At 38.3% G+C, this 10,473-nt stretch overlaps 1 long non-coding RNA gene across 1 annotated transcript; it reads right to left on the bottom strand.

The window, feature by feature from the left end:
- Positions 1-8,922: 8,922 nt before the first annotated feature.
- Positions 8,923-9,355, bottom strand: LOC118561543. Its single transcript, XR_004930118.1, has 2 exons — positions 9,139-9,355; positions 8,923-9,027 (listed from the first exon to the last, which is right to left on the bottom strand). It is a non-coding gene; the product is annotated as an uncharacterized LOC118561543 (long non-coding RNA).
- Between the last annotated feature and the right edge of the window lie 1,118 nt (positions 9,356-10,473).

The following is a 10,473-nucleotide window of genomic DNA, read 5'->3' as shown; positions in this document are numbered from 1 at the left end:
GCCACTCTTTGCACTGTTCAGCACAGCTTTCAATGCCATTCTGAAATGAAAGGGGAAGGAAACTTTGTTAATATATTGACAACGTGAACATATGTTGAATAAAAAGTGCAATAGTGATGATGCACTTTTCTTCAGAAAAATAAAAATATACTCTGATCATATGTCCTGTAGAGTCTGTAATACAACCTTAAAGTAGGTAAGTGTTGAGCTGCAGGTAGGATTTGAGCTTTATCTGTAGGGCAAAACAAGATGTGTGACAACCCACGATTCTCTACCTCTCCTCACCGGTCACCTTCATGCACACGTTTGCAAGGATAAACACAGCAAAACAGCATCATGTCCAGTGAAGAAGTAACTCCTAACCTTATAATGCTGTTAGTAAGGAAACATTTTGATCCACCTGCCATGGTCCCCACCTTTTTGCTGCTACTCTGTCCTACTGACAGAGAAGGCTTGGTTGTTAGTGTTTCCCCGTCAGAGGGTTTGTGTGTACTCGGGGTGACCTCACCTGGCTGGTTCAGGGCTTTGGTGCAGACTATCAAACTTGTGTTTTATAATCTGTTATTTTAGAGCCTAAATAAGTGGCTTGAGATAAGGACACAAGGGCAAAAAAAAACTGCAACCTGGGAATTTACAAGTGACTTAGAAAAATGGCAGAGTCGCTTAGGACAACGGACTAAGCAACAGTGGCAAAAACCCTTTGACAGTATGACCGTAGGTATTACCCATTAGCCGTATCTAATAGCTTAGGTGCTTGACAGCGAAATCATTAGTAATTCATTCAGCTCACCACTGGGTGACGCCTATGCGTGTAAATCTGACACACCAGTTTTTAAGCTGTATATTTTGTGCTAAATGAATTAAACTGTATTATAATTTAGACGGACACTAATATTATATTTAATTTATTTATTAACTGTTGAACTTTTAAATCTATGAACATAAAAACACTTAGATGGTTTAAATGGTTGATTATTAAGTCAACATAAAATAGAAAAAAAAAATATGTAAAAGAATATTTTAAACAAAAAAGGGGGGGGGGCAAACGTTGTGAGTTTATAAAGACAAGAAAAGAGCAAAATAGCCACCATGTCCAGTTATTTACATTGAAGACCTGAAGAACTTCGGGCTGCATTTACAGTGATTGACAGCTCCCTGCTTCAGACTGTCACCGTGGCTAAGCTACTGACGTTATGCTGAGACTGGGAACAGCTATCGAGGCTCAATTTTCGCGGACATCCTTTGTTTGACTCGTTTGACGTATGCCGGGTCCTTATAAGGACCTCTCGAGAGAACGAAGTAAACGGCAAATTATTTTCTACAGTCGTCAATGTTAAAGACCACTGTGGCTATAGTATAATCGATATTTGTCATAATACACCACAAAATAAAAATGTAAAGTCTTATATAATATAAAAGGTCTTATTATATAATTAGTATTAAATATATTCATTTATTTTTGCTATATATTAATTTTATTTTGTACTAAATGAATTAAAGGTAAGCTATGCAACCGGCGTTGATTTTCCTGCGAGGCTCCCCCCAGAAGGCGAAAGTAAAAGTGCACTATCATAAATATGCTCAGCTGTTCTCCTGGTTTCTCCGTCAAGCCAGGCGCGGTTGTTTTGAGCTTAGCAGACAGGCAAACACAACGAATACAAAAGTCGAAAAAATGGCAGTACAAACAATGACTAACACAGTGAAAGTACGAACAGAGAGAGAGAGAGAAACCATTCCAATGCAGTGTTTCCCCTTGGTATTTGCTTACCGGACGACCGGCGGAGCGGGGGAGAGGAGACAAGCTTTGCGCCGATGACCGGCTGAGCGGAGCGGGGGGAGACAAGCTTTGCGCGACCGGCGGAGCGGGGGGAGACAAGCTTTGCGCCGATGACCGGCTGAGCGGAGCGGAGAGGAGACAAGCTTTGCGCGCATATCGAGTTAGTTTCTTCTTTTTTTTTATTATTATTATTTTGGAATGTCGGCAAAGCCGTAGCGTGAGGGAAACCCTACAATGTTACTTACAATCGCATCAGCAGAAACGCAAGGTCCGCGTCAGCCTTGCAGTCTTCTTTTTCTTTTAGCTCTCGCCATTCGGAAAAAGCTTGCCCGATGTTCACCCGTGTACGACTCCTCTCTCTGTCCAGAGCCCTTTTCCTCTTTCTTGCCTGCTCCAACATGGGCTTTCGCTGTTTTCTCGCTGGTTCTGCCATGATAACTGCACAAATATCGCCACTGCGCTACCAACGAGCACACCTTTCACTGCGGGCGTGTAGCAGTTCTCGCCGTAAAGCAAGACCGACTCTTGCGATGCACATGAGACTACTGAGCCTGTGAGTGCGGGCCGACTGCTCCTGCAATTGCAAGTGCGGTATTTCCCCCACAGACCACCAGGGCGGCCGAGAAAACCTTAGTTCAACCTGAAATGACTCATTTAATCATCCAAAACGGTATGGAACATATTAATTAACTGAAAAATGTTGCGTAGTATGCCTTTAAATATACCCATTTGTTTTACGCTTTAAGACAAAGAGAAGTCAGTATAACCAGGGTTTCTAGCAGGAAATATCAGACCAGGTACGAGACTCCATCTAAGTTAAATAAGGAAATACAGATAGTAAAGAACTGACCGTTCTTTGTCGTTTGAAGAGCGCAGGAAGAAAGAATGAATCAGTAGCTGGAAGCTGTATTTATTGAAGCAGTTACTGCACGCGAGCCTTTTGACCATTAAGAGAGAGCGCGAGCGAGTGTGTTTGACAAAATACGCTGAAGCAGTAAGCTATGAAATAGCAGATTTAGAAGAATTTGAAGGACTCTCTGTTCATTTGAATGAGAGAAGAAAAGTAACAAACCTAAAAATGGCCATGAACAAAAAATAAATACATTTAACATCATGATTCTAACTTTGCTCCTCTTCGTAAAAGGCAGCGTCACTGGCCACTGTACCAAGGAATAACTGACACAGATGAGGGGACCGCCATAGATGATGGAAGGAACCACAGACATTATATACGTAGACGCGTCATTGGGCGGGTTCTGCCTTTGCTGCAATGCGTCGGAGCGTCCGCCTTCTTAAATGAGGCAAATCTGCAGTTACTCAGTCACTTAAACAGTATCAGAGGGACTTTATTCTCAGAATATATTTTGTATTCATAGTATTTTTGTTTTTTTAATATTACACGTTTACTTTCGTATCCCTTTAGCTTCATTCTCCTGAATTTATTCTCCTAAAGAATAAAAATATTTAAAATAATCTAACCTGTCCCTATTACTCCAGGAGTGAAATAATTCTGCTAACTGACTATTCTGGAAATGTTCCCTCTTAATTCTCATAATATGACGTTTTTCTCATAACATTACCACTTTTATGTGTTTTTTTTTTACTTTATTGTCCTAGCACTTTTTTTTCTCATATTATTAATTTTACCTCTTTAATACTCTCCCAAAAAGCCTGTTCCTAAAGGTTCATGTTACAGTTACACGGTTTTATGAAATAATTAAGACCACAATGTTTAGATTTAACAAATTGAACCTTATATTCATAACACACACACACAATCACTGTAAGAAAAATACTGTAGAATTTACAGTAAATTGCTGGCAACTGGGTTGACAGCCGTTTACTGTAAAATTTACAGTCAGGTTATTGTAATTTTATTTACAGTTTTACTGTAATTCTATCACAGTTTTACTGTAATTTTGTGATAATTTACTGTAAATTTATTACAGTTTTACTGTAATTTTATGATGACTTTACTGTAATTGTATTACAGTTTTACTGTAATTTTATCAGTTTTACTGTAATTTTTTGACAATTTTACTGTAATTCTATTACAGTTTTACTGTGATTTTATCAGTTTTACTGTAATTTTATGATACATTTACTTTAATTCTATTACTTCTACTGTATTTTTTACAGTTAAACTCTGTTTTCTTTTCATTAAAGGTGCTATAAGTAAGACATTCACTGTAAAAATCAGTGCTATGAATGAAAGTAGCGATGGCCAAAGATTTTCTTTGGATTTATGTGAACCAGCAGGTCAGAAAGTTCAGTGAATAGAACAGCTGACAACAACTTCCCTCGGTAAGCATGTCTGTTGCTGCTCCTGCAGCTAATTAATGAATTATTTCCACCTGTGGCCATGTCGCCTGTCAGCGTTTATTCACTGGGTTCCAGCAATTTAGCTGATAAACGCTGTGACCAACCAGGGACCTCCTCATGATTCACTGTTATGTTTTATTTAAAACTGAAAGAGTAACGCTTTAGCTAAGCTAAATTAGCATGACCCGCTTTTCTGTAACAGGCAGAGCTGCAGTCAGAGCGGCTGTCAGGCTGGACTCATTTTACTCCAACCCAAAACACCTTCCAGACAGACAAGCTAAACCAGCCAAGATTACTTTAAACAATATTTAACTTAGCAGAAGTTTAATAACATTTTAATGGTCTTTAAAAGCAAGTTACGTTTTTTTCTTTTAAACTTTAAGCAATTTTATTAATCTTTTTAAAAGTACAGGTGTTACGTCATCACAAGGTGGTGGAGGAGCTGGTGACCATCTCCAGCAGTCAATGAGAGGGAGGTGGGGACACAGAGTCCATCCTGGACATGTCACTGGGCTAAAATATAACTGTTTTTGTAAACTTCAAAAAAAAAGTTAATGCCTTTTTATAAACTCATGAGTTGTGATAATTAATTGGTGAGCAAAGCAGAGACTGATTATTGTAATGTGCGATCTGTGTCAAGTTAAAATGTATGATCTCACGATAGTGTTGGTTATGTGTCCCTCTTTGTCCATGGCTGTGGTTGGCCTTGTATGATCATAGGATTGATTTATACTGAATGTGACAGTGGAGTTAATGTACAGGTGTGAAGAAGATGATGTAATGATGCAAGATACTGTCTTTTGAATTAGCTGCAGTTTATGGAGGGTTTTGAAATTGTAAAGTGGAAAGGTGAGTGGACTGTGGACCAGTTTGGCAAAAGTGCAAAGGAAGAACTTGCTTGATGCTGCAAATATGAAAGTTAACCAGGTGATGTTATGGATGTGGAAAGTGAAGAAGATTATGGAGAGGGCTGTCCAGGATGGCGCCAAGGCTCTGAAGCTGGGAGAGATACAGGAATGGTCAATGGAACTACCAGATTTGTTTAAAGAGGACTTTGCACAATAAGCAAATGAGGTTATTAAGGTGGCATGACGTCCACGGCCCAGGAATATATGGGCTGACTAGAAAAAATTTCAGTCAAATTGATAATTTTTGCTTTAACCCATGAATATTATGGATTTATATTAATACATGTCTTGTGTCCTTCACATTTGTAAATACATTTTTTTGTTTGTTTTAAAAGAGTATTATTACATTTTCTGCTCAAAGCGGTTAAAGTAAACTAATACCCATTCCCGAGTCCCGACAGTAGATGGCGCAAGTTTAAAAACAATAGTCTAACCTACTAGATCTAGCTAGCTACCTGAAAGAGCACCTGCTAGCTAACTTTTAAAATGATCCCCCCTCTGTTTTTTTTGCAAATCGCACACTGTATATATGTATATATATGTATACACATATGTAAATATATGTTTTTGTATATTGTTATTTATATATTTATAACTGTTAAACATATATATTTAACTGAATAAAACGAAAATGACTTTCTCAGTACTTGATATTTTTAGAACATAACATAAAACTATATGGCATTTGGCATTTTAAAAGTCTTAAGCCCCCCCTGAACATGAGAAAATCCTCGTTATTCGATGCTGTAGCGCACATATTCCCTAGTTACTGGGGGGAAATAGGGAGTACCAATATGGCGGCTGGTGGCTTCAAAGCGACTCGTTCAAACAGACGGCGATTAGCACTCCAGTGTATTATATAGCTCAGTGGTCGTGTCTGGGCGTCATGCCAGGTTCTGTTGGAAGCAAAGGCCCAATAGGAAAGCATGTGAAATCCAAAATGGGTCAGAAAAGTGACACATGGCTGACAGTCACTTGAAAATTTTAAAATGTCAAGAGGAAGTGACTGTGCGAATTTCAGATTCCTACATTAATCACAGCAACTGCAGTGGATGTTGAAAGTTGCCATTCTATCTCAATGGAACCTCTCCCTCTGGCCCTCAGAGTTCCGTCGTCATGGAAACTCACTGACACACCTGCAGCGTGCCAGTCTACAGAAGTGCAGACACTTTCCGTCAGTCTGCCTATTGGGTTATAATAGAGAACTTTGCCTCGAACAACGCTCCATATCTCCTGATCCGTCAATGGTAGAGACGTAATGTTTTCTGCGTTTATTTCGTAACGGATAGGGGAAGAAGACAAGCTATCGTTTTTGCTGGAAAAAGTTTAATAAAGGCGTAAAAAATTATGATATAAAGGGGATTTTTAGCGAATTTTAGAAATCCTCTAAAAAGGTTCTCGAACAAATCGCTCTAGCTGAAAAAGTATAAGAGATATCAAAATAATTCTTTCACTGTGAGTATCAGCAGGCTTTTGATGACTATGGAGCTCATTTTTATGTTTGTACAAAAATCGGTGTAGGCACAGCAACAATGTAAAAAAGTGGATGATGTGGGAAAATGCAGCTCAAAAGCATTTTCAGGATTTTTCACATTCGCTACCCCCGAACAAATTGTTCCTGCGGCAAAACCGTAACAGCTATCGACAAAATTCTTTTTTTGTGAGTGCCAGAAGGGTCGGGACATTCATGTGTGAAAGTCTCATGCCTGTACATAAAACGGTTTAGGAGTAGCGACGCTGTGAAAACATGTGTCGCTTGGGAATGTCAGGTGTGATTTTTCACCACATCTCCATAGAAAATCAATGGAGAGCTTTTAGGTTTCGTGGTGCTCTGGGGTGATTTGCGAAAAATCTATAAATCCCACACCAATTTTGGTTACATTCCCACAATCCAAACAATAATTCCTACGTTTTGATGTATAATTTATGTGAATAGAGTGAAAATTGAGCGAGTGAGAAGAAGTTGTTCAGAGAAGGAAAATCTATAGAATTGTTAGAGTGGCCACTCTAAATGAACTCCCTAGCAACCATAGCAACGCATTAATTTTTCTGAATTTCACGAAAATGCAAAATTATTTTAAGGATATACTATATGAAAATGGTGAAAGATATGAAAAAGCTGAAGTAGCTGAAGATAGCTGAAGGTTATTTGAACATTTTAAAAGTTGAATGGCGTTTCTAGCTGAAAGTAGGCTGAAGCAGTAAGTTGTCAAAAAGCTGAAATAATGAATAATTTGAAGGATTCTCCATTCATTTTCAATGAGAGCAAAAAACTCACAAAAAGTTGAATATTTTAAATATTATAAAAGTTATAATTACCAAAAGACATAGCAGTAATGTTGTGAATGAGCTGAACGTTTTGATACGAAAATTGTTTAAATCGGTTGAAGTATGCAGGAGTAGTTAGATGCCGAAAAACGTACGGAATAATAATCAAGACCTGAAGGAACTTAATAAGTGAGAATGCTGTTGATAAGATCGGGTTTTACCGGCTTGCTGTTACATGTCTATTAAAAACCCATCTTTCCCAGTTCCGGATTTGGCTATAAATGAGGAAGCATTGATCAGAGGTAGAACAGTTTAATGCATATTTAATTCATAGAAATTAAATATGGAGACAGAGTATACATTTCCCATTACAAGATGTTTTCCGCGCGGTGGATAGGTCTGTCTGATCTTAAAAAAGTCTGAACACATCTTTTTAAGGGTGAGACCATCCCATGTTTTTTAGGAGGAGGGGAAAACCTGTTTTGAACAAAGGAACTCTCTTTCTGACCAACCCCCTCAGCAATAAAACTCCATGTTTATCTTACGGTGGAGCAGGGAGGGACAGACCCCACTCTGCTTTCCTCAGTAACCCCAACTAAGAAATATTTTTTAATTCTCAACAACCCCTCTGTTTTGATCTCTCATAGATCAAACCAATAACTAGTCTAAACTAAGTCTATGTCTTGAAACCTTTAAACAAAATTTAAATATTAAGATGTAATATTGTAACCCACTGTCCTCTCTGTTGGCGACTTGTGAAATCAAATGACGTTCAAATGTTCCCCTTAAATGTAAAATAACCCAAGTATAAGCTAAAAGGCTACTAAACCTATCTGAATCTCTAACCTACTAGAATTAAGAAAAGTAAGCACCTTTATCCGAGAGGTGCAAGGCTGAGATAAATGTGCAACTACCAGAAACTATTATATGATCTAAATATGACTTTAAGAGTCCTAACCTAGATTAACAAAATGTCTTCTTAGAAATAAAGATAACCCATGAAAGCACTACACTCAGATCAAACCACAGAATAAAAAGATTATCATGCAATGCAGAACCAAGAGTCTAACAATACTAATATTGAACACCTTATGAATATGGAACTTATAAGACATATGCAGTGGTTACAAAACTCTCATTTTCTTTTTTCGTTTTTACACAATGCATTCAATCGTTGTCATGATGTCTTGCATCTCGGAGATGTCTTCTCGCCTTTAAAGAAGATGGTTTAAAGAGTCAGTGTTCCAACGGCGGTCTCCACAGAACTGTATGTTAAACTTTATTAAAAATAAAAAACAAAAACAAAATAAAATTCCAGCTGCGTCATCCGCGAGTGGTGATCTTTCCTTGAACCCTCTGTTTGGCTGGTACACATGGCTCTGGACTCAGATGGGCCCCTGACCTCTGGCCTACCACATCTGTCTGTTGATGACCTTAGCGCGCATCCTTCGAGGTTGGGGGTTGGTGGACTCCCTTCACATTTCTCCTAATTTTATGTGTAATGAAGAGATCTTCATTACTGGGACTATTTTACATATATAGCACTGTATGGCACTTAAAAGGTATTTCTGCACTGTATTAACAAACACTTTATTTAGCATTTGCACTTTAAGCAGAGATTTGCACAGCAATAAGTTTGCACACAAGAAGTTTTAATTATATTTATTGAGCATTTTGGCGATTGGTATGTGGCCTTTGTTTTGGGCTCTGCACAGCTGCTCCTCATTGATGAGTGAGGTTGGTTGCTGGTGCCTGTGGAGGAGCATAATGATTACCACAGAGCAATGAGCTAATGGTGAGGAAAAACTAAGCAAATGTGTGCATACTCTGTTGAGTGTGGAGTGCTGTGGTAAAGTGACTCACCTGTCTTTTCTGTGTCCTCTCCAGGGTGTTTGGACAAATTCTACCCCGGGGGTCCAGACGCCATATATAGCTTTGGGAGAGGCCATTGAGGAGACTGGGGGGGGGGATTGTTGGGGGTTTTTGTGGTGTTTATTTAAGGTGTAATGATAAAATGGAAAAATATTTATAAAAAGTAAATAGAAGTATTGTATTTAATAAAATGTATTTTATGTAAATAGGTGGAGATTGTTTAAGAGATTCCCCTGTGAATTTAATATGGTTTGGTCCGTCACAGCTGGGACTATTTAAGACTGCAGTGTCAGCTGTGAAAGACAGTGTTGTGTGGATGCTGAGTGGAAAATAAACTGCTGCTGTTCTCCACCTGACTGGTTCAAGACTCTGTCTCACTGAACAAAAACCCAACCGCTAAAGGTCGTCCATGTGACATTATGTCTCCTGAAACTTACACGACAACCGTTTAGATATCAAATGTTGTGTGCTACCTGTAATTCCGGAGGTTGACTTCGGTCCCGAAAAGCTCCTTTCAGTCATATGGAAACATATCCTGTAATGAAATTAACTGAACACTCCCACAAGAAACACACTTCACAGCTTTTTCACCCCATTTTCAATTTAGTCGGTGCACAGAATTTTAGCCAATTGTGTTTAGAATTCTCCCCATTAATTCCTACCACCTTCCAGTGTTCCATCTCCATCCTATGAAAAACCTATTTTAAAAATGTAATAGTTAATGAGACACTTTATCGCAATTCCTCTTTCCTGACGCTGGGCCTCTGATTGTCCTGCAAAAGAATACCTGCACAAAAACTTTATACCTCCGGTGGGAATCGCCATGTCTGTGGAATCTAAAATTAGTTAATTTAGTTTGAAATCAAAGTACATTTTCCTGTAAGAATGTCAGAATGCTCTCTGGATTAAAGATTAAAGATTACCATTCATCACACCACTCCACACAAAACCTTTCAGCACGTCACCACACTTCACTTCTGTACCCTTTACTCCATACTCAGATGTCTATGCTGCGAAAAAGTTCCTATTTTTAATCTGAGAGGAAAAGCAAACCCCCATTTTGTTCACCTATCGTTTTATCCAGTTGTTACAAATCCTAATCCGGTTTACTACAACATATATATGTGGCTTTAAAACCTTAACTAACCTACCTGACACACCAATGATTTTAAACTAAACTAAATATGCATTAAGTTACCCTCTGTTTATCTCTGTTTTATCCAGTTTTTTGTAGTTTATATAGTTTTTCTGTTTAATTTAACATTCACTTTATTGTCCTGCTTAAACTGTTTAAGCCATTTTCCAAGAACCCCCCTCATAGAATCT

This window comes from Fundulus heteroclitus, unplaced genomic scaffold, assembly GCF_011125445.2.
Source record: "Fundulus heteroclitus isolate FHET01 unplaced genomic scaffold, MU-UCD_Fhet_4.1 scaffold_66, whole genome shotgun sequence".
In the NCBI taxonomy this organism is placed as follows: Eukaryota; Metazoa; Chordata; class Actinopteri; order Cyprinodontiformes; family Fundulidae; genus Fundulus; species Fundulus heteroclitus.
This window is presented reverse-complemented; position numbering and strand designations above follow the sequence as displayed.